Source organism: Natrix helvetica, assembly GCF_964273705.1.
Source record: "Natrix helvetica genome assembly, chromosome: W".
Lineage (NCBI taxonomy): Eukaryota > Metazoa > Chordata > Lepidosauria > Squamata > Natricidae > Natrix > Natrix helvetica.
This window is the reverse complement of record NC_138555.1, coordinates 57,629,293-57,656,270: the sequence shown is the minus strand read 5'-3', so window position 1 is coordinate 57,656,270 and position 26,978 is coordinate 57,629,293.

The window sequence follows — 26,978 nt, the reverse complement described above, 5'->3', positions numbered from 1 at the left end:
GGAATAGAGAAGAAACAGTCTTTTAAATCAATAATCATTAAGTCATAATCTTGAGGGATAAGGTTAGGATTGGGTAGGCCACACTGGAGGGCCCCCATGGGTTGTAAAACGTGGTTGATGAGGCGCAAATCATTCAGAAGACGCCAATGGCCTGATTTCTTTTTAATGACAAAAACAGGTGAATTATATGGGCTAACAGATGTTTCAATGTGGCCTTTTTCTAATTGTTGAGCAACTAATTCTTTTAAAGCTTGTAGTTTTTCTATAGGTAATGGCCACTGGTCGACCCAAATAGGGGTCGTAGTCTTCAATTGCAATTGAAGTACAAATTGTTGAGGGTTCATTGTAATGTGAGTTTGCCTTTAAGTTGTGACATTAAATCTCTTCCCCACAAGTTGATGTGAAAAGGCAAAATGACAGGCTTAATGTGGGCGGTGATGGTACTGGAGTCTGAAGTGACAGCAAGCCAATCCTTACTAATGCGAGCTGACTGAGATCCACCTACCCCTCTGACGGCCGGGGCGGAGTCAGTGGGCCAATGGGAGGGCCACTCAGCAGACCGGATTACTGACACGTCAGCTCCAGTGTCTAAAATACCAAAAAAGGAACGCCCATTGAGGTGAAATTCAGCAGTAGGGCGGAAGTGCCCCACAGTTTGTTCTAAGGCCAACGCCTGAGAAGATGAATCCAGAGCAATCATAGTGGCTACAACATCTCCCTTTTTTATAGTAACTGGAGAGTTGACTATGATTGCTAAGGCTAAGTCAGAGAGAGAGTCAGAGGAACGCAAAAAAGGAGAAGCAAGCACCCCCTGAGCAGTAAGATCAAGATTAGGCATAACGATGACAGGCAGAGATGGAGGCAATTGGATAGAGGTTTGTGGAGAAATAAAAAGAAAATCAACTTTTCCAGGAATTACATAGTCAATTGTATCATTAGCAACCATAGGGTATGACTGTGACCAAACTTTAGAATGTTCAATTTCAGCCTTTGGGGCGGGGCTAGCTGTAGGCCCCTCAACTAGTTTCCCGACTGTTGCTGGTTTTGAAATGATGGGCTTTTGGGAAAATTTTGATGTGGCTGAGACTGGTTGGTGGAGCGACACTGGTTTGCCCAGTGAAAACCCTTTTTACATTTAGGGCAAACAGTGGAAGGTCTGGCCATGGTTGGGGAGGAATAGCGATTAGCGCCACCTCCTGGTGCTTTGCATTGATTTTTAAAATGTCCTGGTTTACCACAGTTAAAGCAATTTCCCGTAGGGCGCGAAAGTGGGAGCACCTCAGAAGCAGAGGAAGAAGAAGACGGAGCTAAAGACGTGGTTATGGCAGAAGCTAAAGCAGCCATTTTATGACTTGTAGTACCCACAATGCGGCAAGCTTGTAAAAGGTCCGCTAAAACAGTACCAGGCTTATTGGCAATGGGTTGAAGCACCTTTTGACAGTCAGGATTTGCATTTTCAAAAGCCAATTTCATCATTAATTCATTGCGAGCCTCCACATTGTCAATTTGTCGTTCTAAAGCCAATTGAAGACGACTAATAAAAGATGCATAATCTTCATTTGGGTTTTGCATAATTTTTGAGAATGTTTGTAGGGGAACACCTTGGTTGTCATCTACCTTTCTAAAGGCAGTGAAAGCAGCGTCCTTAATTATTGGAAATGCTGCTCTGTCAGACAAAATCTGTTGTGCAATGGTTGCACGAGTGCCAGTCCCCATTAAATCATCTAAAAGTACGTTTTGAGGAAGGCCACTAGTGACAGCAATGGCAATTTGTTTTCCATATTCTGAATTCCAAATAACATATTGAGAGGGAGTTAAAATCATTCCGAAAAGAGATTGCCAGTCAGCTAAAAGCATTTCAGCAGTAGCCGAGGAAAGTGAAGTAAGCAAGCCAAGAACATAGCGAGAATGAAGACCATAATCCCTGACAGCGGCTTTAATGTCTCTTATATTTTTATAGTTGACATGATGGTGAACAGGTTGGACTGCTGCTCCGGCAGGAGCTCCCTGTGGAGCTGCCCAACTTACTGGAAACAGAGCAGAGGTCTCAAGGTCTTCAGGGTCGATTTGACCCTCCCGTCTAGCCTGATGGAGAGCTTGGACTATAGATCCTCCTTGAGTTTGTAAAGGAGGAATTTGAGCAGTCGCTCTAGGATGGCTTAAGGTAGAGAGCGAAGCCTTTTCTTTTTGAATTTCATCGTACGGGGGAGGTACGCCACCTCCTGGTTTAGAAGGTGAATTAGGATCATATTTATGATGAACAACTAAACATTCCATAATTATGCGCCAATTAATCACTATTTGAATAGGTGCTCTAGGAGATTGGTGCAAATATTCCCCCAATTTGATCCATATAGAGATTTTTAAAGTCCCTTTCTCAGGGTAAAATGGAAATTTTTGCCAAATGTAAGTTAACAAATTCCTAATCTCCTTTTTCTTTATTCGTGGTAATTTTTTACCACTTTGAGAGGCGATCTTAGAAGTAGCATCGATTAATTCCCCCAATTCCTTCAAATGACCTATTTGAGGTTGGGAAAACTTTCCACCCATAACTCACGAGATCCTGTCGTCTTTCAGACGGACGATTTGCGCGGCTTTCCCCAGCGATGAGAATGGGCAGTTCGATCTAACGGCTTCTTCGCAAAGAAATCACGTCGGGGTCACCAAAATGCAGCGTCGCCAGCTGCATTAGGGAGGGCTCATACATGAGATGAAATAACAGGATGACAGCAAAGTTTCCTTGAGATGATATGAGCCCCGAATGTGTTCTGGAGCCTGCTTTTATTAAGTCAGAAGGCATTCAAAAAGTTTCCATTATTATCGTGTTATTACATGATTGGTTACCTGCTTGTGGCAGGGCAGAACTAAACAGGTTAGCATACAGCCATATAATTGGTTAAAGCTTTCCATAGGATGTGGTTTTTTCTCTCCTGTCCGGAGTTCTCTGGACAGGCTCTGTGGTTAGCATTTCTTGCATAAACAGCAGGTGTTGAAGCATAGCAAAGGATGTGGTTTTCTATGTCGTTAGGCTACCTTGACCATTGCAAAAGATCCCAACAGGGGGAGAACCTTGGGAGATGCTTGGAGGCAAGACAGAGGGGAATCCAATAGAAACATGCCTAAGCTGAGGAAAGAACCTTGGGAGATCGGAGGGGGCAAGACAGAGGGGAATCCAATAGAAACATGCCATAAGCTGAGGAAAGAACCTCGGGAGATCGGAGGGGGCAAGACAGAGGGGAATCCAGTAGAAAGATATGGCATGTGGGGGGTTGAGAGAACCTTGGGAGATCAGAGTGGGCAAGACAGATGGGAATCCAGTAGAAAGCTATCGCACACTGGGGAAACAAAGCTTGGGACATGTCACGAGGCAAGACAGAGGGGAATTCAGTAGAAAGATATGGCACGTGGAGGGTTGGGAGAACCTTGAGAGATCAGAGGAGGCAAGACAGATGGGAATCCAGTAGAAAGCTATCGCACACTGGGGAAACAAAGCTTGGGAGATAAGAGGGGGCAAGAGAGATGGGAATCCAGTAGAAAATGGCATGGGGGGGGGAAGAAACTTGGGAGATTGGAGGGGCAAGACAGAGGGGAATCCAGTAGAAAGCTATCGCACACTGGGGAAACAAAGCTTGGGAGATAAGAGGGGGCAAGAGAGATGGGAATCCAGTAGAAAATGGCATGTGGGGGGGGGGGGGGGAAGAACCTTGGGAGAGCGGAAGGGGCAAGAAAGAGGGGAATCCTGTAGAAAGTTATGGCACACTGGGGAAATAACCTTGGTAGATGCGAGGAGGCAAGACAGAGGGGAATCCAGTAGAAAGATATGGCATGTGGGGGGTTGAGAGAACCTTGGGAGATCAGAGTGGGCAAGACAGATGGGAATCCAGTAGAAAGCTATCGCACACTGGGGAAACAAAGCTTGGGACATGTCACGAGGCAAGACAGAGGGGAATTCAGTAGAAAGATATGGCACGTGGAGGGTTGGGAGAACCTTGAGAGATCAGAGGAGGCAAGACAGATGGGAATCCAGTAGAAAGCTATCGCACACTGGGGAAACAAAGCTTGGGAGATAAGAGGGGGCAAGAGAGATGGGAATCCAGTAGAAAATGGCATGGGGGGGGGAAGAAACTTGGGAGATTGGAGGGGCAAGACAGAGGGGAATCCAGTAGAAAGCTATCGCACACTGGGGAAACAAAGCTTGGGAGATAAGAGGGGGCAAGAGAGATGGGAATCCAGTAGAAAATGGCATGTGGGGGGGGGGAAGAACCTTGGGAGAGCGGAAGGGGCAAGAAAGAGGGGAATCCTGTAGAAAGTTATGGCACACTGGGGAAATAACCTTGGGAGATGCGAGGAGGCAAGACAGAGGGGAATCCAGTAGAAAGTTATGGCACACTGGGGAAATAACCTTGGGAGATGCGAGGAGGCAAGACAGAGAGGAATCCAGCAGTAAGATATGGCACGCGGTGGGGGGGGGGGGAAGAACCTCTGGAGATCGGAGGGGGCAAGACAGAGGGAAATACAGTAGAAAATGGCAAGCAGTTGGGGGGGAAAGATCCTTGGGTGATCTGAACGGGCAAGACAGAGGGAAATCCAGTAGAAAGCTATCGCACACTGGGGAAACAAAGCTTGGGACATGCCAGGAGGCAAGGCAGAGGGGAATTCAGTAGAAAGATATGGCACGTGAGGGGTTGGGAGAACCTTGGGAGATCAGAGGGGGCAAGACATAGGGGAATCCAGTAGAAAGATAGGGCACGCGGTAGGGGGGGGGGTAACCTTGGGAGATCAGAGGGGGCAAGAGACATGGGAATCCAGTACAAAATGGCATCGGGGGGGGGGGGAGAGAACCTTGGGAGATGCTAGGAGGCAAGACAGAGGGGAATCCAATAGAAACATGCCATAAGCTGAGGAAAGAACCTCGGGAGATCGGAGGGGGCAAGACAGAGGGGAATCCAGTAGAAAGATACGGCATGTGGGGGGTTGGGAGAACATTGGGAGATCAGAGGGGGCAAGAGAGATGGGAAACCAGTAGAAAATGGCATGGGGGGGGGGGAAAGAACCTTGGGAGATCTGAGGGGCAAGACAGAAGGGAATCCAGTAGAAAGCTATCGCACGCTGGGGAAAGAACCTTGGGAGATGCAAGGAGGCAAGACAGAGGGGAATCCAGCAGAAAGATATGGCATGCGGGGGGGGGGGGGAGAGAAAGAACCTAGGGAGAGAGGAGGGGGAAAGACAGAGGGAAATCCAGTAGAAAGCTATCCCACACTGGGGAAACAAAGCTTGGGACATGCCAGGAGGCAAGACAGAGGGGAATTCAGTAGAAAGATATGGCACGTGAGGGGTTGGGAGAACCTTGGGAGATCAGAGGGGGCAAGACATAGGGGAATCCAGTAGAAAGATAGGGCACGCGGTGGGGGGGGTAACCTTGGGAGATCAGAGGGGGCAAGAGACATGGGAATCCAGTACAAAATGGCATCGGGGTGGGGGGGGAGAACCTTGGGAGATGCTAGGAGGCAAGACAGAGGGGAATCCAATAGAAACATGCCATAAGCTGAGGAAAGAACCTCGGGAGATCGGAGGGGGCAAGAAAGAGGGGAATCCAGTAGAAAGATATGGCATGTGGGGGGTTGGGAGAACATTGGGAGATCAGAGGGGGCAAGAGAGATGGGAAACCAGTAGAAAATGGCATGGGGGGGGGGGAAGAACCTTGGGAGATCTGAGGGGCAAGACAGAGAGGAATCCAGCAGAAAGATATAGCATGGGGGGGGGGGGAGAAAGAACCTAGGGAGAGCGGAGGGGGCAAGACAGACGGAAATACAGTAGAAAATGGCAAGCAGTTGCGGGGGAAAGAACCTTGGGAGATCTGAAGGGGCAAGACAGAGGGAAATCGAGTAGAAAGCTATCGCACACTGGGGAAACAAAGCTTGGGATATGCCAGGAGGCAAGACAGAGGGGAATTCAGTAGAAAGTTATGGCACGCGGGGTGGTTGGGAGAACCTTGAGAGATCAGAGGAGTCAAGACAGACGGGAATCCAGTAGAAAGCTATGGCACACTGGGGAAATAAAGCTTGGCAGATAAGAGGGGGCAAGACAGAGGGGAATCCAGTAGAAAGATATGGCACGCGGGGGGGGGGGGATAACCTTGGGAGATCGGAGGGGGCAAAAGAGATGGGAATCCAGTTCAAAATGGCATGGGGGGGGGATAACCTTGGGAGATCAGAGGGGGCAAGAGACATGGGAATCCAGTACAAAATGGCATCGGGGTGGGGGGGGAGAACCTTGGGAGATGCTAGGAGGCAAGACAGAGGGGAATCCAATAGAAACATGCCATAAGCTGAGGAAAGAACCTCGGGAGATCGGAGGGGGCAAGAAAGAGGGGAATTCAGTAGAAAGATATGGCACGTGAGGGGTTGGGAGAACCTTGGGAGATCAGAGGGGGCAAGACATAGGGGAATCCAGTAGAAAGATAGGGCACGCGGTAGGGGGGGGGGTAACCTTGGGAGATCAGAGGGGGCAAGAGACATGGGAATCCAGTACAAAATGGCATCGGGGGGGGGGGGGAGAACCTTGGGAGATGCTAGGAGGCAAGACAGAGGGGAATCCAATAGAAACATGCCATAAGCTGAGGAAAGAACCTCGGGAGATCGGAGGGGGCAAGACAGAGGGGAATCCAGTAGAAAGATACGGCATGTGGGGGGTTGGGAGAACATTGGGAGATCAGAGGGGGCAAGAGAGATGGGAAACCAGTAGAAAATGGCATTGGGGGGGGGGGGGAAAGAACCTTGGGAGATCTGAGGGGCAAGACAGAAGGGAATCCAGTAGAAAGCTATCGCACGCTGGGGAAAGAACCTTGGGAGATGCAAGGAGGCAAGACAGAGGGGAATCCAGCAGAAAGATATGGCATGCGGGGGGGGGGGGGGAGAGAAAGAACCTAGGGAGAGAGGAGGGGGAAAGACAGAGGGAAATCCAGTAGAAAGCTATCCCACACTGGGGAAACAAAGCTTGGGACATGCCAGGAGGCAAGACAGAGGGGAATTCAGTAGAAAGATATGGCACGTGAGGGGTTGGGAGAACCTTGGGAGATCAGAGGGGGCAAGACATAGGGGAATCCAGTAGAAAGATAGGGCACGCGGTGGGGGGGGTAACCTTGGGAGATCAGAGGGGGCAAGAGACATGGGAATCCAGTACAAAATGGCATCGGGGTGGGGGGGGAGAACCTTGGGAGATGCTAGGAGGCAAGACAGAGGGGAATCCAATAGAAACATGCCATAAGCTGAGGAAAGAACCTCGGGAGATCGGAGGGGGCAAGAAAGAGGGGAATCCAGTAGAAAGATATGGCATGTGGGGGGTTGGGAGAACATTGGGAGATCAGAGGGGGCAAGAGAGATGGGAAACCAGTAGAAAATGGCATGGGGGGGGGGAAGAACCTTGGGAGATCTGAGGGGCAAGACAGAGAGGAATCCAGCAGAAAGATATAGCATGGGGGGGGGGGGAGAAAGAACCTAGGGAGAGCGGAGGGGGCAAGACAGACGGAAATACAGTAGAAAATGGCAAGCAGTTGCGGGGGAAAGAACCTTGGGAGATCTGAAGGGGCAAGACAGAGGGAAATCCAGTAGAAAGCTATCGCACACTGGGGAAACAAAGCTTGGGATATGCCAGGAGGCAAGACAGAGGGGAATTCAGTAGAAAGTTATGGCACGCGGGGTGGTTGGGAGAACCTTGAGAGATCAGAGGAGTCAAGACAGACGGGAATCCAGTAGAAAGCTATGGCACACTGGGGAAATAAAGCTTGGCAGATAAGAGGGGGCAAGACAGAGGGGAATCCAGTAGAAAGATATGGCACGCGGGGGGGGGGGATAACCTTGGGAGATCGGAGGGGGCAAAAGAGATGGGAATCCAGTTCAAAATGGCATGGGGGGGGGATAACCTTGGGAGATCAGAGGGGGCAAGAGACATGGGAATCCAGTACAAAATGGCATGGGGGGGGGGAGAACCTTGGGAGATGTTTGGGGGCAAGATAGATGGGAATCCAGTTCAAAATGGCATGGGGGGGGGGATAACCTTGGGAGATCAGAGGGGGCAAGAGACATGGGAATCCAGTACAAAATGGCATGGGGGGGGGGAGAACCTTGGGAGATGCTTGGGGGCAAGATAGATGGGAATCCAGTACAAAATGGCATGGGGGGGGAGAACCTTGGGAGATGCTAGGAGGCAAGACAGAGGGGAATCCAATAGAAACATGCCATAAGCTGAGGAAAGAACCTCGGGAGATCGGAGGGGGCAAGACAGAGGGGAATCCAGTAGAAAGATATGGCACATGAGGGGTTGGGAGAACCTTGAGAGATCAGAGGGGGCAAGGCAGAGGGGAATCCAGTAGAAAGATATGGCATGTGGGGGGTTGGGAGAACATTGGGAGATCAGAGGGGGCAAGAGAGATGGGAAACCAGTAGAAAATGGCATGGGGGGGGGGAAAGAACCTTGGGAGATCTGAGGGGCAAGACAGAAGGGAATCCAGTAGAAAGCTATCGCACGCTGGGGAAAGAACCTTGGGAGATGCAAGGAGGCAAGACAGAGGGGAATCCAGCAGAAAGATATGGCATGCGGGGGGGGGGGGGAGAAAGAACCTAGGGAGAGAGGAGGGGGCAAGACAGAGGGAAATCCAGTAGAAAGCTATCCCACACTGGGGAAACAAAGCTTGGGACATGCCAGGAGGCAAGACAGAGGGGAATTCAGTAGAAAGATATGGCACGTGAGGGGTTGGGAGAACCTTGGGAGATCAGAGGGGGCAAGACATAGGGGAATCCAGTACAAAATGGCATCGGGGTGGGGGGGGAGAACCTTGGGAGATGCTAGGAGGCAAGACAGAGGGGAATCCAATAGAAACATGCCATAAGCTGAGGAAAGAACCTCGGGAGATCGGAGGGGGCAAGAAAGAGGGGAATCCAGTAGAAAGATATGGCATGTGGGGGGTTGGGAGAACATTGGGAGATCAGAGGGGGCAAGAGAGATGGGAAACCAGTAGAAAATGGCATGGGGGGGGGAAGAACCTTGGGAGATCTGAGGGGCAAGACAGAGAGGAATCCAGCAGAAAGATATAGCATGGGGGGCGGGGGGAGAAAGAACCTAGGGAGATGCGAGGAGGCAAGACAGACGGAAATACAGTAGAAAATGGCAAGCAGTTGGGGGGGAAAGAACCTTGGGAGATCTGAAGGGGCAAGACAGAGGGAAATCCAGTAGAAAGCTATCGCACACTGGGGAAACAAAGCTTGGGAGATAAGAGGGGGCAAGAGAGATGGGAATCCAGAAGAAAATGGCATGGGGGGGGGAAATAAAGCTTGGCAGATAAGAGGGGGCAAGACAGAGGGGAATCCAGTAGAAAATGGCACGGGGGGGGGGTAGAACCTTGGGAGATCGGAGGGGCAAGACAGAGGGGAATTCCAGTAGAAAGATATGGCACGCGGTGGGGGGGGGGGATAACTTGGGAGATCAGAGGGGGCAAGTGAGATGGGAATCCAGTACAAAATGGCATGGGGGGGGGGGAGAACCTTGGGAGATGCTTGGAGGCAAGACAGAGGGGAATCCAATAGAAACATGCCTAAGCTGAGGAAAGAACCTTGGGAGATCGGAGGGGGCAAGACAGAGGGGAATCCAATAGAAACATGCCATAAGCTGAGGAAAGAACCTCGGGAGATCGGAGGGGGCAAGACAGAGGGGAATCCAGTAGAAAGATATGGCATGTGGGGGGTTGAGAGAACCTTGGGAGATCAGAGTGGGCAAGACAGATGGGAATCCAGTAGAAAGCTATCGCACACTGGGGAAACAAAGCTTGGGACATGTCACGAGGCAAGACAGAGGGGAATTCAGTAGAAAGATATGGCACGTGGAGGGTTGGGAGAACCTTGAGAGATCAGAGGAGGCAAGACAGATGGGAATCCAGTAGAAAGCTATCGCACACTGGGGAAACAAAGCTTGGGAGATAAGAGGGGGCAAGAGAGATGGGAATCCAGTAGAAAGATATGGCACGTGGAGGGTTGGGAGAACCTTGAGAGATCAGAGGAGGCAAGACAGATGGGAATCCAGTAGAAAGCTATCGCACACTGGGGAAACAAAGCTTGGGAGATAAGAGGGGGCAAGAGAGATGGGAATCCAGTAGAAAATGGCATGGGGGGGGAAGAAACTTGGGAGATTGGAGGGGCAAGACAGAGGGGAATCCAGTAGAAAGCTATCGCACACTGGGGAAACAAAGCTTGGGAGATAAGAGGGGGCAAGAGAGATGGGAATCCAGGAGAAAATGGCATGTGGGGGGGGGGGAAGAACCTTGGGAGAGCGGAAGGGGCAAGAAAGAGGGGAATCCTGTAGAAAGTTATGGCACACTGGGGAAATAACCTTGGGAGATGCGAGGAGGCAAGACAGAGGGGAATCCAGTAGAAAGTTATGGCACACTGGGGAAATAACCTTGGGAGATGCGAGGAGGCAAGACAGAGAGGAATCCAGCAGTAAGATATGGCACGCGGTGGGGGGGGGGGGGGAAGAACCTCTGGAGATCGGAGGGGGCAAGACAGAGGGAAATACAGTAGAAAATGGCAAGCAGTTGGGGGGGAAAGAACCTTGGGTGATCTGAACGGGCAAGACAGAGGGAAATCCAGTAGAAAGCTATCGCACACTGGGGAAACAAAGCTTGGGACATGCCAGGAGGCAAGACAGAGGGGAATTCAGTAGAAAGATATGGCACGTGAGGGGTTGGGAGAACCTTGGGAGATCAGAGGGGGCAAGACATAGGGGAATCCAGTAGAAAGATAGGGCACGCGGTAGGGGGGGGTAACCTTGGGAGATCAGAGGGGGCAAGAGACATGGGAATCCAGTACAAAATGGCATCGGGGGGGGGGGGGGGAGAACCTTGGGAGATGCTAGGAGGCAAGACAGAGGGGAATCCAATAGAAACATGCCATAAGCTGAGGAAAGAACCTCGGGAGATCGGAGGGGGCAAGACAGAGGGGAATCCAGTAGAAAGATACGGCATGTGGGGGGTTGGGAGAACATTGGGAGATCAGAGGGGGCAAGAGAGATGGGAAAACAGTAGAAAATGGCATGGGGGGGGGGAAAGAACCTTGGGAGATCTGAGGGGCAAGACAGAAGGGAATCCAGTAGAAAGCTATCGCACGCTGGGGAAAGAACCTTGGGAGATGCAAGGAGGCAAGACAGAGGGGAATCCAGCAGAAAGATATGGCATGCGGGGGGGGGGGGGGAGAGAAAGAACCTAGGGAGAGAGGAGGGGGAAAGACAGAGGGAAATCCAGTAGAAAGCTATCCCACACTGGGGAAACAAAGCTTGGGACATGCCAGGAGGCAAGACAGAGGGGAATTCAGTAGAAAGATATGGCACGTGAGGGGTTGGGAGAACCTTGGGAGATCAGAGGGGGCAAGACATAGGGGAATCCAGTAGAAAGATAGGGCACGCGGTGGGGGGGGGTAACCTTGGGAGATCAGAGGGGGCAAGAGACATGGGAATCCAGTACAAAATGGCATCGGGGTGGGGGGGGAGAACCTTGGGAGATGCTAGGAGGCAAGACAGAGGGGAATCCAATAGAAACATGCCATAAGCTGAGGAAAGAACCTCGGGAGATCGGAGGGGGCAAGAAAGAGGGGAATCCAGTAGAAAGATATGGCATGTGGGGGGTTGGGAGAACATTGGGAGATCAGAGGGGGCAAGAGAGATGGGAAACCAGTAGAAAATGGCATGGGGGGGGGAAGAACCTTGGGAGATCTGAGGGGCAAGACAGAGAGGAATCCAGCAGAAAGATATAGCATGGGGGGGGGGGGAGAAAGAACCTAGGGAGAGCGGAGGGGGCAAGACAGACGGAAATACAGTAGAAAATGGCAAGCAGTTGCGGGGGAAAGAACCTTGGGAGATCTGAAGGGGCAAGACAGAGGGAAATCCAGTAGAAAGCTATCGCACACTGGGGAAACAAAGCTTGGGATATGCCAGGAGGCAAGACAGAGGGGAATTCAGTAGAAAGTTATGGCACGCGGGGTGGTTGGGAGAACCTTGAGAGATCAGAGGAGTCAAGACAGACGGGAATCCAGTAGAAAGCTATGGCACACTGGGGAAATAAAGCTTGGCAGATAAGAGGGGGCAAGACAGAGGGGAATCCAGTAGAAAGATATGGCACGCGGGGGGGGGGATAACCTTGGGAGATCGGAGGGGGCAAAAGAGATGGGAATCCAGTTCAAAATGGCATGGGGGGGGGATAACCTTGGGAGATCAGAGGGGGCAAGAGACATGGGAATCCAGTACAAAATGGCATGGGGGGGGGGAGAACCTTGGGAGATGCTTGGGGGCAAGATAGATGGGAATCCAGTTCAAAATGGCATGGGGGGGGGGATAACCTTGGGAGATCAGAGGGGGCAAGAGACATGGGAATCCAGTACAAAATGGCATGGGGGGGGGAGAACCTTGGGAGATGCTTGGGGGCAAGATAGATGGGAATCCAGTACAAAATGGCATGGGGGGGGAGAACCTTGGGAGATGCTAGGAGGCAAGACAGAGGGGAATCCAATAGAAACATGCCATAAGCTGAGGAAAGAACCTCGGGAGATCGGAGGGGGCAAGACAGAGGGGAATCCAGTAGAAAGATATGGCACATGAGGGGTTGGGAGAACCTTGAGAGATCAGAGGGGGCAAGGCAGAGGGGAATCCAGTAGAAAGATATGGCATGTGGGGGGTTGGGAGAACATTGGGAGATCAGAGGGGGCAAGAGAGATGGGAAACCAGTAGAAAATGGCATGGGGGGGGGAAAGAACCTTGGGAGATCTGAGGGGCAAGACAGAAGGGAATCCAGTAGAAAGCTATCGCACGCTGGGGAAAGAACCTTGGGAGATGCAAGGAGGCAAGACAGAGGGGAATCCAGCAGAAAGATATGGCATGCGGGGGGGGGGGGGAGAAAGAACCTAGGGAGAGAGGAGGGGGCAAGACAGAGGGAAATCCAGTAGAAAGCTATCCCACACTGGGGAAACAAAGCTTGGGACATGCCAGGAGGCAAGACAGAGGGGAATTCAGTAGAAAGATATGGCACGTGAGGGGTTGGGAGAACCTTGGGAGATCAGAGGGGGCAAGACATAGGGGAATCCAGTACAAAATGGCATCGGGGTGGGGGGGGAGAACCTTGGGAGATGCTAGGAGGCAAGACAGAGGGGAATAAGCTGAGGAAAGAACCTCGGGAGATCGGAGGGGGCAAGAAAGAGGGGAATCCAGTAGAAAGATATGGCATGTGGGGGGTTGGGAGAACATTGGGAGATCAGAGGGGGCAAGAGAGATGGGAAACCAGTAGAAAATGGCATGGGGGGGGGAAGAACCTTGGGAGATCTGAGGGGCAAGACAGAGAGGAATCCAGCAGAAAGATATAGCATGGGGGGGGGGGGAGAAAGAACCTAGGGAGAGCGGAGGGGGCAAGACAGACGGAAATACAGTAGAAAATGGCAAGCAGTTGCGGGGGAAAGAACCTTGGGAGATCTGAAGGGGCAAGACAGAGGGAAATCCAGTAGAAAGCTATCGCACACTGGGGAAACAAAGCTTGGGAGATCAGAGGGGGCAAGAGAGATGGGAAACCAGTAGAAAATGGCATGGGGGGGGGGAAAGAACCTTGGGAGATCTGAGGGGCAAGACAGAAGGGAATCCAGTAGAAAGCTATCGCAAGCTGGGGAAAGAACCTTGGGAGATGCGAGGAGGCAAGACAGAGGGGAATCCAGCAGAAAGATATGGCAAGCGGGGGGGGGGGGGGGAGAAAGAACCTTGGGGTAGCGGAGGGGGCAAGACAGAGGGAAATGCAGTAGAAAGCTATCGCACACTGGGGAAACAAAGCTTGGGAGATAAGAGGGGGCAAGAGAGATGGGAATCCAGTAGAAAATGGCAAGCAGTTGGGGGGGAAAGAACCTTGGGAGATCGGAGGGGGCAAGACAGAGGGGAATCCAGTAGAAAGCTATCCCACACTAGGGAAATAAAGCTTGGCAGATAAGAGGGGGCAAGACAGAGGGGAATCCAGTAGAAAGATATGGCTCACTGGGGACAAAAAGCTTGGGAGATGCCAGGATTCAAGACAGAGGGGAATTCAGTAGAAAATGGCATGGGGGGGGGGGAAGAAACTTGGGAGATCGGAGGGGCAAGACAGAGGGAAATCCAGTAGAAAGCTGTCGCACACTGGGGAAACAAAGCTTGGGAGATAAGAGGGGGCAAGAGAGATGGGAATCCAGTTGAAAATGGAATGGGGGGGGGGAAGAAACTTGGGAGATCGGAGGGGCAAGACAGAGGGGAATCCAGTAGAAAGCTATCCCACGCTGGGGAAAGAACCTTGGGAGATCTGAGGGGGCAAAACAGAGGGGAATCCAGTAGAAAGATATGGCTCACTGGGGAAAAAACCTTGGGAGATCGGAGGAGGCAAGACAGAGGGGAATCCAGTAGAAAGATGCCATATGCTGAGGAAAGAACCTTGGGACATCGGAGGGGGCAAGACAGAAGGGAATCCAGTAGAAAGATATCGCACACTGGGGACAAAAAGCTTGGGAGATGCCAGGAGGCAAGACAGAGGGGAATCCAGTAGAAAGCTATCGCACGCTTGGGAAACAAAGCTTGGGAGATAGGAGGGGGCAAGACAGAGGGGGACCCAGTAGAAAATGGCAGGGGGGGGAGAACCTTGGGATATCGGAGGGGGCAATACAGAGGGGAGTCCTGTAGAAAGTTGTGGCACACTGGGGAAATAACCTTGGGAGATGCGAGGAGGCAAGACAGAGGGGAATCCAGTAGAAAAATGCCATAAGCTGAGGAAAGAACCTCGTGAGATCGGAGGGAGCAAGACAGAGGGAAATCCAGTAGAAAGCTATCGCACGCTGGGGAAACAAAGCTTGGGAGATAGGAGGGGGCAAGACAGAGGGGGACCCAGTAGAAAATGGCAGGGGGGGGGGAGAACCTTGGGAGATCGGAGGGGGCAATACAGAGGGGAGTCCAGTAGAAAGATGCCATTTGCTGAGGAAAGAACCTTGGGAGATCGGAGGGAGCAAGACAGAGGGGAATCCAGTAGAAAGATGCCATTTGCTGAGGAAAGAACCTTGGGAGATCGGAGGGGGCAAGACAGAGGGGAATCCAGTAGAAAGATGCCATTTGCTGAGGAAAGAACGTTGGGAGATCGGAGGGGGCAAGACAAAGGGAAATCCAGTAGAAAGCTATAGCACACTGGGGACACAAAGCTTGGGAGATGCCAGGAGGCAAGACAGAGGGGAATCCAGTAGAAAGATATGGCACACGGGGGGGGGGGGGGAGGGGGGAAAGAACCTTGGGAGATCGGAGGGGGTAAGACAGAGGGGAATCCAGTAGAAAGATGCCATATGCTGAGGAAAGAACCTTGGGAGATCGGAGGGGGCAAGACAGAGGGGAATCCAGTAGAAAGCTATCGCACACTTGGGAAAGAACCTTGGGAGATCGGAGGGGGCAAGACAGAGGGGAATCCAGTAGAAAATGGCAAGCAGTTGGGGGGGAAAGAACCTTGGGAGATCTGAAGGGGCAAGACAGAGGGAAATCCAGTAGAAAGCTATCGCACACTGGGGAAACAAAGCTTGGGAGATAAGAGGGGGCAAGAGAGATGGGAATCCAGTAGAAAGTTATGGCTCACTGGGGAGAGAACCTTAGGAGATCGGAGTGGGCAAGACAGATGGGAATCCAGTAGAAAATTGCTCGCGGGGGGGGGGGGAAGAACCTTGGGAGATCGGAGGGGGCAAGACAGTGGAATCCAGTAGAAAGTTATGGCACACTGGGGAAAGAACCTTGGGATTTCGGAGGAGGCAAGACAGAGGGGAATCCAGTAGAAAGATATGGCACGCGGGAGGGGGGGGGGGAAAGAACCTTGGGAGATCTGAGGGAGCAAGACAGAGGGGAATCCACTAGAGAGATGCCATATACGCTGAGGAAAGAACCTTGGAAGATCGGAGGGGGCAAGACAGAGGGAAATCTATCCCACACTGGGGAAACAAAGCTTGGGACATGCCAGGAGGCAAGACCGAGGGGAATCCAGTAGAAAGGTATGGCACTTCGAGGTGGGTGGGAGAACCTTTGGAGATCGGAGGGGCAAGGCAGAGGGGAATCCAGTAGAAAGATGCCATATGCTGAGGAAAGAACCTTGGGAGATCGGAGGGGCGAGACTGAAGGGAATCCAGTAGAAAGATATGGCACGCGGGGGGGGGGGAGAGAACCTTGGGAGAGCGAACGGGGCAAGAAAGAGGGGAATCAAGTAGAAAGCTATCGCACACTTGGGAAAGGACCTTGGGAGATCGGAGGGGGCAAGAATGAGGGGAATCCTGTAGAAAGTTATGGCACACTGGGGAAATAACCTTGGGAGATGCGAGGAGGCAAGACAGAGGGGAATCCAGTAGAAAGATGCCATATACGCTGAGGAAAGAACCTTGGAAGATCGGAGGGGGCAAGACAGAGGGAAATCTATCCCACACTGGGGAAACAAAGCTTGGGACATGCCAGGAGGCAAGACCGAGGGGAATCCAGTAGAAAGATGCCATATGCTGAGGAAAGAACCTTGGGAGATCGGAGGGGGCAAGACAGAGGGGAATCCAGTAGAAAGCTATCGCACGCTGGGGAAAGAACCTTGGGAGATCTGAGGGGGCAAAACAGAGGGGAATCCAGTAGAAAGATATGGCTCACTGGGGAAATAACCTTGGGAGATAAGTGGGGGCAAGAGAGATGGGAATCCAATAGAAACATGCCATATGCTAAGGAAAGAACCTTGGGAGATTGGAGGGGGCAAGACAGAGGGGACTCCAGTAGAAAGTTGCCATACGCTGAGAAAAGAACCTTGGGAGATCGGAGGGGCAAGACAGAAGGGAATCCAGTAGAAAGATATGGCACGCGGGGGGGGGGGGGATAACCTTGGGAGATCAGAGGGGGCAAGACAGAGGGGAATCCAGTAGAAAGCTATCGCACACTTGGGAAAGAACCTTGGGAGATCGGAGGGGGCAAGACAGAGGGGAATCCATTAGAAAGATATGGCAGGGGGGGGGGGGGAGAACCTTGGGAGATCGGAGGGAGCAAGACAGAGGGAAATCCAGTAGAAAGCTATCGCACGCTGGGGAAACAAAGCTTGGGAGATAGGAGGGGGCAAGACAGAGGGGGACCCAGTAGAAAATGGCAGGGGGGGGGGAGAACCTTGGGAGATCGGAGGGGGCAATACAGAGGGGAGTCCAGTAGAAAGATGCCATTTGCTGAGGAAAGAACCTTGGGAGATCGGAGGGGGCAAGACAGAGGGGAATCCAGTAGAAAGATGCCATTTGCTGAGGAAAGAACCTTGGGAGATCGGAGGGGGCAAGACAGAGGGGAATCCAGTAGAAAGATGCCATTTGCTGAGGAAAGAACCTTGGGAGATCGGAGGGGGCAAGACAAAGGGAAATCCAGTAGAAAGCTATAGCACACTGGGGACACAAAGCTTGGGAGATGCCAGGAGGCAAGACAGAGGGGAATCCAGTAGAAAGATATGGCACACGGGGGGGGGGAGGGGGGAAAGAACCTTGGGAGATCGGAGGGGGTAAGACAGAGGGGAATCCAGTAGAAAGATGCCATATGCTGAGGAAAGAACCTTGGGAGATCGGAGGGGGCAACACAGAGGGGAATCCAGTAGAAAATGGCAAGCAGTTGGGGGGGAAAGAACCTTGGGAGATCTGAAGGGGCAAGACAGAGGGAAATCCAGTAGAAAGCTATCGCACACTGGGGAAACAAAGCTTGGGAGATAAGAGGGGGCAAGAGAGATGGGAATCCAGTAGAAAGTTATGGCTCACTGGGGAGAGAACCTTAGGAGATCGGAGTGGGCAAGACAGATGGGAATCCAGTAGAAAGCTATCGCACACTTGGGAAAGAACCTTGGGAGATCGGAGGGGGCAAGACAGAGGGGAATCCAGTAGAAAATGGCAAGCAGTTGGGGGGGAAAGAACCTTGGGAGATCTGAAGGGGCAAGACAGAGGGAAATCCAGTAGAAAGCTATCGCACACTGGGGAAACAAAGCTTGGGAGATAAGAGGGGGCAAGAGAGATGGGAATCCAGTAGAAAGTTATGGCTCACTGGGGAGAGAACCTTAGGAGATCAGAGTGGGCAAGACAGACGGGAATCCAGTAGAAAATTGCTCGTAGGGGGGGGGGGGAAGAACCTTGGGAGATCGGAGGGGGCAAGACAGTGGAATCCAGTAGAAAGTTATGGCACACTGGGGAAAGAACCTTGGGATTTCGGAGGAGGCAAGACAGAGGGGAATCCAGTAGAAAGATGCCATATGCTGAGGAAAGAACCTTGGGAGATCAGAGGGGGTAAGACAGAGGGAAATCCAGTAGAAAGCTATCGCACACTGGGGACACAAAGCTTGGGAGATGCCAGGAGACAAGACAGAGGGGAATCCAGTAGAAAGATATGGCACGCGGGGGGGGGGGAGAACCTTTGGAGATCGGTGGGGGGGGGGCGGGGGGGGCAAGACAGAGGGGAGTCCAGGAGAAAGTTATGGCTCACTGAGGAAAGAAGCTTGGGAGATGCGAGGAGGCAAGACAGAGGGGAATCCAGCAGAAATATATGGCATGCGGGGCGGGGGGGGGGGGAGAGAACCTTGGGAGAGCGAACGGGGCAAGAAAGAGGGGAATCAAGTAGAAAGCTATCGCACACTTGGGAAAGGACCTTGGGAGATCGGAGGGGGCAAGAATGAGGGGAATCCTGTAGAAAGTTATGGCACACTGGGGAAATAACCTTGGGAGATGCGAGGAGGCAAGACAGAGGGGAATCCAGTAGAAAGATATGGCACGCGGGGGGAGGGGGGGAAAGAACCTTGGGAGATCGGAGGGGGCAAGACAGAGGGGAATCCAGTAGAAAGATGCCATATACGCTGAGGAAAGAACCTTGGAAGATCGGAGGGGGCAAGACAGAGGGAAATCTATCCCACACTGGGGAAACAAAGCTTGGGACATGCCAGGAGGCAAGACCGAGGGGAATCCAGTAGAAAGATGCCATATGCTGAGGAAAGAACCTTGGGAGATCGGAGGGGGCAAGACAGAGGGGAATCCAGTAGAAAGCTATCGCACGCTGGGGAAAGAACCTTGGGAGATCTGAGGGGGCAAAACAGAGGGGAATCCAGTAGAAAGATATGGCTCACTGGGGAAATAACCTTGGGAGATAAGTGGGGGCAAGAGAGATGGGAATCCAATAGAAACATGCCATATGCTAAGGAAAGAACCTTGGGAGATTGGAGGGGGCAAGACAGAGGGGACTCCAGTAGAAAGTTGCCATACGCTGAGAAAAGAACCTTGGGAGATCGGAGGGGCAAGACAGAAGGGAATCCAGTAGAAAGATATGGCACGCGGGGGGGGGGGATAACCTTGGGAGATCAGAGGGGGCAAGACAGAGGGGAATCCAGTAGAAAGCTATCGCACACTTGGGAAAGAACCTTGGGAGATCGGAGGGGGCAAGACAGAGAGGAATCCATTAGAAAGATATGACACGGGGGGGGGGGGGAAGAACCTTGGGAGATCGGAGGGGGCAAGACAGAGGGGAATCCAGTAGAAAGATGCCATATGCTGAGGAAAGAACCTTGGGAGATCGGAGGGGGCAAGACAGAGGGAAATCCAGTAGAAAGCTATCGCACACTGGGGAAACAAAGCTTGGGAGATAAGAGGGGGCAAGAGAGATGGGAATCCAGTAGAAAATGGCATGGGGGGGGGGGAAGAACCTTGGGAGAGCGGAAAGGGCAAGAAAGAGGGGAATCCTGTAGAAAGCTATCCCACACTTGGGAAATAACCTTGGGAGATCGGAGGAGGCAAGACAGAGGGGAATCCAGTAGAAAGTTATGGCACACTGGGGAAATAACCTTGGGAGATGCGAGGAGGCAAGACAGAGAGGAATCCAGCAGTAAGATATGGCATGCGGGGGGGGGGGGGCGGGGAGAAAGAACCTTGGGAGAGCGGAAGGGGCAAGAAAGAGGGGAATCCAGTAGAAAATGGCACGCGGGGGCGGGGGGGGGCGGGAAGAACCATGGGAGATCGGAGGGGGCAAAACAGAGGGGAATCCAGTAGAAAGCTATCGCACACTTGGGAAATAACCTTGGGAGATCGGAGGAGGCAAGACAGAGGGGAATCCAGTAGAAAGATATGGCACGCGGGGGGGGGGGGGAAGAACCTTGGGAGATCGGAGGGGGCAAGACAGAGGGAAATACTGTAGAAAATGGCAAGCAGTTGGGGGTGAAAGAACCTTGGGTGATCTGAAGGGGCAAGACAGAGGGAAATCCAGTAGAAAGCTATCCCACACTGGGGAAACAAAGCTTGGGACATGCCAGGAGGCAAGACAGAGGGGAATTCAGTAGAAAGATATGGCACGTGAGGGGTTGGGAGAACCTTGGGAGATCAGAGGGGGCAAGACATAGGGGAATCCAGTAGAAAGATAGGGCACGCGGTGGGGGGGGATAACCTTGGGAGATCAGAGGGGGCAAGAGAGATGGGAATCCAGTACAAAATGGCATAGGGGGGGGAGAACCTTGGGAGATGCTTGGAGGCAAGACAGAGGGGAATCCAATAGAAACATGCCATAAGCTGAGGAAAGAACCTCGGGAGATCGGAGGGGGCAAGACAGAGGGGAATCCAGTAGAAAGATATGTCATGTGGGGGGTTGAGAGAACCTTGGGAGATCAGAGTGGGCAAGACAGAGGGAAATCCAGTAGAAAGCTATCGCACACTGGGGAAACAAAGCTTGGGACATGTCAGGAGGCAAGACAGAGGGGAATTCAGTAGAAAGATATGGCACGTGGAGGGTTGGGAGAACCTTGAGAGATCAGAGGAGGCAAGGCAGATGGGAATCCAGTAGAAAGCTATCGCACACTGGGGAAACAAAGCTTGGGAGATAAGAGGTGGCAAGAGAGATGGGAATCCAGTAGAAAATGGCATTGGGGGGGGGGGGGAAGAAATTTGGGAGATTGGAGGGGCAAGACAGAGGGGAATCCAGTAGAAAGATATGTCATGTGGGGGGTTGAGAGAACCTTGGGAGATCAGAGTGGGCAAGACAGAGGGAAATCCAGTAGAAAGCTATCGCACACTGGGGAAACAAAGCTTGGGACATGCCAGGAGGCAAGACAGAGGGGAATCCAGTAGAAAATGGCACGGGGGGGGGGAGAACCTTGGGAGATCGGAGGGGCAAGACAGAGGGGAATCCAGTAGAAAGCTATCGCACACTTGGGAAATAACCTTGGGAGATGCGAGGAGGCAAGACAGAGGGAATCCAGTAGAAAGATATGGCACGCGGGGGGGGGGGGAGAACCTTGGGAGATCGGAGGGGGCAAGACAGAGGGAAATACAGTAGAAAATGGCAAGCAGTTGGGGGGGAAAGAACCTTGGGTGATCTGAAGGGGCAAGACAGAGAGAAATCCAGTAGAAAGCTATCCCACACTGGGGAAACAAAGCTTGGGACATGCCAGGAGGCAAGACAGAGGGGAATTCAGTAGAAAGATATAGCACATGAGGGGTTGGGAGAACCTTGAGAGATCAGAGGGGGCAAGGCAGAGGGGAATCCAGTAGAAAGATATGGCATGTGGGGGGTTGGGAGAACATTGGGAGATCAGAGGGGGCAAGAGAGATGGGAAACCAGTAGAAAATGGCATGGGGGGGGGGGAAAGAACCTTGGGAGATCGGAGGGGAAAGACAGATGGAAACCCAGTAGAAAGCTATCGCACACTGGGGAAACAAAGCTTGCGAGATAAGAGGGGGCAAGAGAGATGGGAATCCAATAGAAAATCGCACGCGGGGGGGGGGGGAGAACCTTGGGAGATCGGAGGGGCAAGACAGAGGGGAATCCAGTAGAAAGATATGGCACGCGGTGGGGGGGGGGATAACCTTGGGAGATCGGAGGGGCAAGACAGAGGGGAATCCAGTAGAAAGATATGGCACGCGGTGGGGGGGGGGATAACCTTGGGAGATCAGAGGGGGCAAGAGAGATGGGAATCCAGTACAAAATGGCATGGGGGGGGGAGAACCTTGGGAGATGCTAGGAGGCAAGACAGAGGGGAATCCAATAGAAACATGCCTAAGCTGAGGAAAGAACCTTGGGAGATCGGAGGGGGCAAGACAGAGGGGAATCCAATAGAAACATGCCATAAGCTGAGGAAAGAACCTTGGGAGATTGGAGGGGGCAAGACAGAGGGGAATCCAGTAGAAAGTTGCCACACGCTGAGAAAAGAACCTTGGGAGACCGGAGGGGGCAAGACAGAGGGGAATCCAGTAGAAAGCTATCGCACGCTTGGGAAAGAACCTTGGGAGATCTGAGGGGGCAAGAGAGATGGGAATCCAGTACAAAATGGCATGGGGGGGAGGAGAACCTTGGGAGATGCTAGGAGGCAAGACAGAGGGGAATCCAATAGAAACATGCCTAAGCTGAGGAAAGAACCTTGGGAGATCGGAGGGGGCAAGACAGAGGGGAATCCAGTAGAAAGCTATCGCACGCTGGGGAAATAACCTTGGGAGATAAGAGAGGGCAAGAGAGATGGGAATCCAATAGAAACATGCCATAAGCTGAGGAAAGAACCTTGGGAGATTGGAGGGGGCAAGACAGAGGGGAATCTAGTAGAAAGTTGCCACACGCTGAGATAACAACCTTGGGAGACCGGAGGGGGCAAGACAGAGGGGAATCCAGTAGAAAGCTATCACACGCTGGGGAAAGAACCTTGGGAGATCTGAGGGGGCAAAACAGAGGGGAATCCAATAGAAAGATATGGCTCACTGGGGAAATAACCTTGGGAGATAAGTGGGGGCAAGATAGATGGGAATCCAATAGAAACATGCCATAAGCTAAGGAAAGAACCTTGGGAGATTGGAGGGGGCAAGACAGAGGGGACTCCAGTAGAAAGTTGCCATACGCTGAGAAAAGAACCTTGGGAGATCGGAGGGGCAAGACAGAAGGGAATCCAGTAGAAGGATATGGCACGCGGGGGGGGGGGGGGGATAACCTTGGGAGATCAGAGGGGGCAAGAGAGATGGGAATCCAGTACAAAATGGTATAGGGGGTGGGGGAGAACCTTGGGAGATGCTAGGAGGCAAGACGGAGGGGAATCCAATAGAAACATGCCATAAGCTGAGGAAAGAACCTCGGGAGATCAGAGGGGGCAAGACAGAGGGGAATCCAGTAGAAAGATATGGCACGGGGGGGGGGAGAACCTTGGGAGATCGGAGGGGGCAATACAGAGGGGAGTCCAGTAGAAAGTTATGGCTCACTGGGGAAAAAACCTTGGGAGATCGGAGGAGGCAAGACAGAGGGGAATCCAGTACAAAATGGCATAGGGGTTGGGAGAACCTTGGGAGATCAGAGGGGGCAAGACATAGGGGAATCCAGTAGAAAGATAGGGCACGCGGTGGGGGGGGATAACCTTGGGAGATCAGAGAGGGCAAGAGACATGGGAATCCAGTACAAAATGGCATTGGGGGGGGGGAGAACCTTGGGAGATGCTAGGAGGCAAGACAGAGGGGAATCCAATAGAAACATGCCATAAGCTGAGGAAAGAACCTCGGGAGATCGGAGGGGGCAAGGCAGAGGGGAATACAGTAGAAAGATATGGCATGTGGGGGGTTGGGAGAACATTGGGAGATCAGAGGGGGAAAGAGAGATGGGAAACTAGTAGAAAATGGCATGGGTGGGGGGGAAAGAACCTTGGGAGATCGGAGGGGAAAGACAGATGGAAACCCAGTAGAAAGCTATCGCATGCTGGGGAAAGAACCTTGGGAGATGCAAGGAGGCAAGACAGAGGGGAATCCAGCAGAAAGATATGGCATGCGGGGGTGAGGGGGAGAAAGAACCTTGGGAGAGCGGAGGGGGCAAGACAGACGGAAATAGAGTAGAAAATGGCAAGCAGTTAAGGGGGAAAGAACCTTGGGAGATCTGAAGGGGCAAGACAGAGGGAAATCCAGTAGAAAGCTATCGCACACTGGGGAAACAAAGCTTGGGAGATAAGAGGGGGCAAGAGAGATGGGAATCCAGTAGAAAATGGCATGGGGGGGGGGGAATAAAGCTTGGCAGATAAGAGGGGACAAGACAGAGGGGAATCCAGTAGAAAATGGCACGGGGGGGGGGGGTAGAACCTTGGGAGATCGGAGGGGCAAGACAGAGGGGAATTCCAGTAGAAAGATATGGCACGCGGTGGGGGGGGGATAACCTTGGGAGATCAGAGGGGGCAAGAGAGATGGGAATCCAGTACAAAATGGCATAGGGGGTGGGGGAGAACCTTGGGAGATGCTAGGAGGCAAGACGGAGGGGAATCCAATAGAAACATGCCATAAGCTGAGGAAAGAACCTCGGGAGATCAGAGGGGGCAAGACAGAGGGGAATCCAGTAGAAAGATATGGCACAGGGGGGGGGGGGGGAGAAGAACCTTGGGAGATCGGAGGGGGCAATACAGAGGGGAGTCCAGTAGAAAGTTATGGCTCACTGGGGAAAAAACCTTGGGAGATCGGAGTAGGCAAGACAGAGGGAAATCCAGTAGAAAGTTATGGCAAACTGGGGAAATAACCTTGGGAGATGCGAGGAGGCAATACAGAGGGGAGTCCAGTAGAAAGTTATGGCTCACTGGGGAAATAACCTTGGGAGATCGGAGGGGGCAAGACAGAGGGAAATACAGTAGAAAATGGGAAGCAGTTGGGGGGGGAAAGAACCTTGGGTGATCTGAAGGGGCAAGACAGAGGGAAATCCAGTAGAAAGCTATCCCACACTGGGGAAACAAAGCTTGGGACATGCCAGGAGGCAAGACAGAGGGGAATTCAGTAGAAAGATGTGGCACGTGAGGGGTTGGGAGAACCTTGAGAGATCAGAGGGGGCAAGAGAGATGGGAATCCAGTACAAAATGGCATGTGGGGGGGGGGAACCTTGGGAGATGCTAGGGGGCAAGAGAGATGGGAATCCAGTACAAAATGGCATAGGGGGGGGGGGAGAACCTTGGGAGATGCTTGGGGGCAAGATAGATGGGAATCCAGTACAAAATGGCATGGGGGGGGGAGAACCTTGGGAGATGCTAGGAGGCAAGACAGAGGGGAATCCAATAGAAACATGCCATAAGCTGAGGAAAGAACCTCGGGAGATCGGAGGGGGCAAGACAGAGGGGAATCCAGTAGAAAGATATGGCATGTGGGGGGTTGAGAGAACCTTGGGAGATCAGAGTGGGCAAGACGGAGGGAAATCCAGTAGAAAGCTATCGCACGCTGGGGAAACAAAGTTTGGGAGATAAGAGGGGGCAATACAGAGGGGAGTCCAGTGGAAAGTTACGGCTCACTGGGGAAAGAACGTTGGGAGATCGGAGGAGGCAAGACAGAGGGGAATCCTGTAGAAAGATGCCATTTGCTGAGGAAAGAACCTTGGGAGATGGGGGGGGGGGGGGGCAAGACAGAGGGAAATCCAGAAGAAAGCTATCCCACACTGGGGAAACAAAGCTTGGGACATGCCATGAGGCAAGACAGAGGGGTCTCCAGTAGAAAGTTATGGCTCACTGGGCAAAGAACCTTGGGAGATAGGAGGGGGCAAGACAGAGGGGAATCCTGTAGAAAGTTATGGCACACTGGGGAAATAACCTTGGGAGATGCGAGGAGGCAAGACAGAGGGGAATCCAGTAGAAAGTTATGGCACACTGGGGAAATAACCTTGGGAGATGCGAGGAGGCAAGACAGAGAGGAATCCAGCAGAAAGATATGGCATGCGGGGGGGGGGGGGAACCTTGGGAGATCGGAGGTGGCAAGACAGAGGGGAATCCTGTAGAAAATGGCACGCGGGGGGGGGGGGAAGAACCCTGGGAGATCGGAAAGGGCAAAACAGAGGGGAATCCAGTAGAAAGCTATTGCACACTTGGGAAATAACCTTGGGAGATGCGAGGAGGCAAGACAGAGGGGAATCCAGTAGAAAGATTTGGCATACAGTAGAAAATGGCAAACAATTGGGGGGGAAAGAACCTTGGGTGATCTGAAGGGGCAAGACAGAGGGAAATCCAGTAGAAAGCTATCCCACACTGGGGAAACAAAGCTTGGGACATGCCAGGAGGCAAGACAGAGTGGAATTCAGTAGAAAGATGTGGCACGTGAGGGGTTGGGAGAACCTTGAGAGATCAGAGGGGGCAAGAGAGATGGGAATCCAGTACAAAATGGCATGGGGGGGGGGGAACCTTGGGAGATGCTAGGGGGCAAGAGAGATGGGAATCCAGTACAAAATGGCATGGGGGGGGGAGAACCTTGGGAGATGCTTGGGGGCAAGATAGATGGGAACCCAGTACAAAATGGCATGGGGGGGGGGGGGAGAGAACCTTGGGAGATGCTAGGAGGCAAGACAGAGGGGAATCCAATACAAACATGCCATAAGCTGAGGAAAGAACCTCGGGAGATCGGAGGGGGCAAGTCAGAGGGGAATCCAGTAGAAAGATATGGCATGTGGGGGGTTGGGAGAACATTGGGAGATCAGAGGGGGCAAGAGAGATGGGAAAAGAGTGGAAAATGGCATGGGGGGGGGGAAAGAACCTTGGGAGATCGTAGGGGCAAGATAGAGGGGAATCCAGTAGAAAGCTATCGCACGCTGGGGAAAGAACCTTGGGAGATCGGAGGGGGCAAGACAGAGGGAAATCCAGAAGAAAGCTATCCCACACTGGGGAAACAAAGCTTGGGACATGCCATGAGGCAAGACAGAGGGGACTCCAGTAGAAAGTTATGGCTCACTGGGCAAAGAACCTTGGGAGATCGGAGGAGGCAAGACAGAGGGGAATCCTGTAGAAAGATGCCATTTGCTGAGGAAAGAACCTTGGGAGATGGGGGGGGGGCAAGATAGACGGGAATCCAGTAGAAAGCTATCGGACACTTGGGAAATAACCTTGGGAGATGCGAGGAGGCAAGACAGAGGGGAATCCAGTAGAAAGTTATCGCATGCTGGGGAAACAAAGCTTGGGAGATAAGAGGGGGCAAGAA